The sequence below is a fragment of the Arachis hypogaea genome, chromosome 19 (genome assembly GCF_003086295.3).
Source record: "Arachis hypogaea cultivar Tifrunner chromosome 19, arahy.Tifrunner.gnm2.J5K5, whole genome shotgun sequence".
NCBI classification, from domain to species: domain Eukaryota; kingdom Viridiplantae; phylum Streptophyta; class Magnoliopsida; order Fabales; family Fabaceae; genus Arachis; species Arachis hypogaea.
The window spans coordinates 71,043,802-71,049,030 of NC_092054.1; the positions used below are offsets into that span (position 1 = coordinate 71,043,802).

Sequence of the window (5,229 nt, forward strand, 5' to 3'; positions counted from 1 at the left end):
CCAAGCCCATAATTTGGAGTTGAGAATTTTGAATCGACGCGTAAGCGTCAGTGACGCGTACGCGTGGATGGAAAAAAAAGGCAATGCACGCGTAAGCGTGGAGTATGCACGCGCGTGAAAATGCCAATGTTGGAGGGAATGTTGGAGGTCCAATGCTGAAGCCAACGTCCCCTGAAGTTGTAAAATGAAATCTCTGCATCCACGCGCATACATGAAGCACGCGTACGCATGGATGAGCATTTTTTACCTTTTTGCGCGGACGCGCAAGGCACACGTACGCGTGAATAGCGGAACATTGGCCCTCCAACATTGGGTCATATGCCAATGACAGCAAAATATATGATTTTCTCTGGTTTTCTTCTCAAAGGCGTTTGAGTCAACGTTGACCCTCAAACGTTGACTCAAACGTGAAGCATCAGGAATTCAAAATTCACACAGATCTCTTTTCAACACAAAGGGAAACCAATTGGAGCCATTTTCAACCCAATTCCATCAAGGCCAAAAGACCAATTCAGATCTTGAAGATCAATGAAAGAAAGTGTATAAATAGCTTAGAATTTAAGTTAGGAGGGGATCTTTTGACTTGACGGGGAATTTTACATTCTATTGTATTTTTCATTATCTGTTTTGTTAATTTTCAGAATGTATCTTTCAATTCCAATTTCCATTTTGAGAGCTATGAACAACTAAACCCCTTTCATTGGGTTAGGGAGCTCTGTGTAATACAATGGATCAATAGTAGTTTTCATTCTTCATCTTCTTTCTTTTCTCTTGATTTCACTAGAAAGCTTTCGTTCTTCATCCAATTGGATAGTTATCTTGGGAAAGAAGCTATTCATAATTGGATCACCTCGGAACCTTTGAAGAGGAATAAGGAGATCATGCTAGAAATGCTTTCTCACATTGGATTAGATTGGGGTTTGGATGGATATAGTGACATGTAATCCTACCAACACTTTGATCTATGAATTTGTGTGGTATAATCAGTGACCAAACTTCATCTCTTCCCATGAGCACTTAAATCAAGGAATTGGGCAATTGTTCATGCTTAGAGAGATTAGATTTCCAAGGAATTGGGATCTAATGACTTAAGATTGCCAAGCAGATCAATGAATGCATTAATTGTGGAAGAGATGAAAATGAATTTGATCTGGAGAATTATACATCTCATGAACCCAATGATTCCCCCTCTCTGATCTACCCATTCTTTTATATTCTGCTTCTTTAATTTCATGCTAAATCCCCATTCCCATTTAATTTCTTGCAATTTAAGATTCTGTCACTTAATTTCATGCAATTTAACTTCTGTCATTTAATTCTTGCAATTTAAGTTTCCCACCAAATTTTACTTTCTGCAATAACAATTCAATTCTGATTTTGCTCAACTAGCATAATTCTTCAATTAACATTGATCAACCAACCAATCCCTGTGGGATTCGACCTCACTCTACAGTGAGTTTTTACTTCACGACAATCCGGTGCACTCGCCGGAAGGAAATTTGTTGAGAGGTAAGTTTTCGCACATTATGTTTATGGCACCGTTACCGGAGATTGGTTTTGTATTGACAATTATTAAATTGAAGGATAACTAGATTGAGAACTTTACTTTTTCTTTTGATTAATTGAATTTTAATTCCAATTGTTTAGTTTATTCTCTGCAATTTTCTGTTAGTTATTTCTCTTTAATTTTTCCTTATTTAGTTACTTTCCAGCAAAGCTAACCCACTAACTCATTAACTGCTTGATTTATTGCCTCAATTACTCTAACCACCCTTTTTCATTAATTTTGAATTCTTGCTGGTTGCTGCTTGTTGTGCTACTTGTATGACAGGTAGGAGAAAGGAAATTTTAACTTCCTTTGATAGTGAACCAGAAAGAACCTTCCTAAGATTAAGGAGGGAAGCAAGAGGAAAAAGAGTTGTTGGTGCAGAAGAAGAGGAGGAATACTTTGATATAACCATAGAGGATGATATGAAAAACCATCATGAAGGAGAGGTGAACAATCATGCTAGAAGAGGTAGAGCTAACCCTGCTGGATAATAGAGGAGAGTTCTTGGATCATACATCAATCCAAATCCAAGAAATTGTGACAGCAGCATTCAAAGGCCAACTATCCATGCTAATAATTTCAAATTGAAGCCTCAGCTCATAGCTCTTGTCCAGAACAACTGTTCTTTTGGAGGAAGTGCACAAGAGGATCCTAATGAGCATCTCACTAAATTCCAAAGGATATATGACACGGTTAAATCTAATGGTGTTGATCCTGACACCTATAGATTTCTACTTTTTCCATTCTCTTTGAGGGATAAAGCATCAAAAAGGCTGGAGTCATTTCCGAAGGAAACCTTGACCACCTGGGAAGATGTAATGAACAGATTCTTAACAAGGTTCTACCCACCACAAAGAGTAAATAGGCTAAGAACTGAAGTGCAGACATTCAGACAGCAGGATGGTGAAATTCTTTATGAAGCCTAGGAGAGATTCAAAGACTTGACAAAGAAATGTCCCCCTGATATATTTAATGAGTGGGTGCAAATCCATATCTTTTATGAAGGGCTAAATTGTGAATCAAGGAAGGTTGTAGACCACTCATCTAGAGATTCCCTAAACAAGAAGAAGACCATTGAAGAGGCCATTGATGTTATAGAGACAGTGGCTGACAGTGAGTATTTTTATGCCTTAGATAGGAGCAACAATAGGGGAGTCTTGGAAGCAAACTATATGGATGCAATCCTGGCCCATAATAAGATGATCACCAAGCAACTGGCTGAATTGACCAAGTAAATGGAAAAGACTCAGGCTGCACCTATCCACACTCAACCTTCACCCCAAGAAGAGTTGGATACAGAAGAAGGAGTTAACTGGGAGGAAGCTAATTACCTTGGAAACTCATCTAGGCAAGCTAATGATCCATACTCTAAAACCTATAACTCTGGTTGGAGGAACCACCCAAACTTTGGGTGGGGAAACCAACAAAATCAAAGCAAGATCACAAACCCCATAACACAAACTAGTATAACAACTCTACTCACCAAAACTCCAACCAAAGACCATACCAAACCACACAAAACACTCATTCATACCCACCATACCAAAGCCACAATACCCACTCTCAACACCCAAATTCCAACCAACAATCACCACATGATGATGACAGAATGGCAAAACTAGAAGCTTTGCTTTCAAACCTTAACAAAGAGTGTGAAGACATAAAGAAATTCCGGGAAGAAGTGAGAGGTAGTATGAAAAGCCGAGGGGAGGTTCTTAAGAATCTAAAATCTCAAGTAGGACATCTTTCACAACAGACTCCAAAGTCCACTAATAGTTTTCCAAGTGATACAGAGAAAAATCCAAGAGGGGAAATGAAGAAGGTAAGGTGGGAAGAATGCAAGTCAATCAATCTAAGTAGTGAAGAAGGTTTGAAGGAGGAATGCTCCAGACACTCAGAGCATGATGAAGGAGAGTCAAGGAAGAATGTAAGGGAGATAGAAGAAATGGCAAGCCCTGAACAGAGGAAGGTACAAAAAGAGAAAGAATACCTCAAGCCCTTTGTGCCACAAGCACCATTTCCCAAAGACTCATGGAAAGTGAGAAAGACAGGTCATATTCAAGATTCCTTGACATGTTTGCATCCCTCAGTGTCAACATCCCCTTCATCAAAATTCTCCAACAGATGCCAACATGCATGAAGTGCATGAAAGAACTGTTAACGAAGAAAGAAACCTTAAAAGGGGGACAAACAGTGACAATGAACAAGGAATGTAGTGCCCTCATCAATAAAGACATACTCATGAAGAAAAGAGATCCAGGGAGCTTTCATATTCTGTGTGCCATAGGAGAGACAAAAATTGACAGAGGGTTCTATGACTTAGGAGCTAGCATAAATGTGATGCCTCTATCACTTATAAAGAAGTTACAAATCAATGAGCTGAGATCCACGGATGTAATCATCCAATTGGCAGATAAAACTCAGAAGAAGGCTGAAGAAGTAGTTGAAAATGTATTGGTGAAAGTAGAAAACTACTTCCTCCCCACTAACTTTGTTGTTATGGACATGGAGGAAAGTTACCTTCATCCCATTATTCTGGGGAGACCATTTCTAGCTACTACCAGAGCCCTGATAGATATGGAACAAGGAGAGTTAATCCTGAGAATACATGATGAATACTTTACCTTCCATGTGTTCAAACCTACATCTGAGTCTGAGCCAGAAGCAAAAGAGTCAAGGAATGATCACAGCAACATGTGTACAAAGGGAAGCAACAGTAAATCAGCAGCTGAACGACTGAAATAGTTTTTGGTGAACAAGCAAGAAGTTCAAGAGATACAGCAACCAAGAGAACTCAAGAAGGAACTGAAGCCACGAGAGTTGGAAGGAGCAGTTAATGAGGAAGCCTCTGACATAATGATCACTAGAAAGCTATTTGAAGAAGAGAAGAGAGTTGTGAAGAAATTGCCAAGAGGATGGAGAAATAAGAAGATTCCTACAGAGGGTTTCTCCCCTGGAGACAAGGTAATATCAGCCCACCATCAACCAACACCACCCCAACTTCCAATTATTCTATCTCAATTACTGCAAGTGTTCACCATCAGAAAGGTCCCCTCCTTAGAGCATGTAGAGATAACCAAATAATCAAGTGGAGACCGCTTCACTGTAAGGGGAGAAGACCTAAGGCACTACAATCCACCATGACAAAGACCGAACGTCAAGCTAGTGATGATAAAAGAGCGCTTGTTGGGAGGTAACCCAACCAAAGGTAATTCTCTTTTCATAGCTTGTCAATAAGAGTTAAGTAAATTCTCTGTATTGCAAGGAGCTAAGTTTGGTGTTGCACACCAAAGAAATCTAAGGGTGAATGTGCAATTCTAAGTTTGGTGTTCCACCATGGATTGCATGAAGGACACATTACACTCTAGCATAATTAGTTGTCAGCTCCAAACAATCAGAGAAATTACTCAAAAGTTGCTTGATTTCTAGTTCTAGTTCACTATTTAGTTCATAATTGCTCTCTAGTTCATAGTTTACTTTCTTAATAAAAGTACTTGATGTTTTCTACATAAAACTCAATTTGCTGCATAAGGCAAGAAACTATATTTGGTGTTCACACACCAATCTAAGTTTTAAAGCCTACAACTATACATGCATACTAACAATCTCTCAAGTGCTTGGGGAACAAGCAGCTTTCAGTAGCTTTTGCAGGAATTTAATCAACCATTGGAAGAACTATA

The 5,229-nt window shown here is 39.1% G+C and overlaps 1 non-coding gene across 1 annotated transcript; it reads right to left on the reverse strand.

Annotated features, from left to right (window-relative positions):
- Positions 1 to 2,412: 2,412 nt before the first annotated feature.
- On the reverse strand, positions 2,413 to 2,519 carry LOC112780162 (small nucleolar RNA R71). Its single transcript, XR_003191017.1, has one exon. It is a non-coding gene; the product is annotated as a small nucleolar RNA R71 (small nucleolar RNA).
- Between the last annotated feature and the right edge of the window lie 2,710 nt (positions 2,520 to 5,229).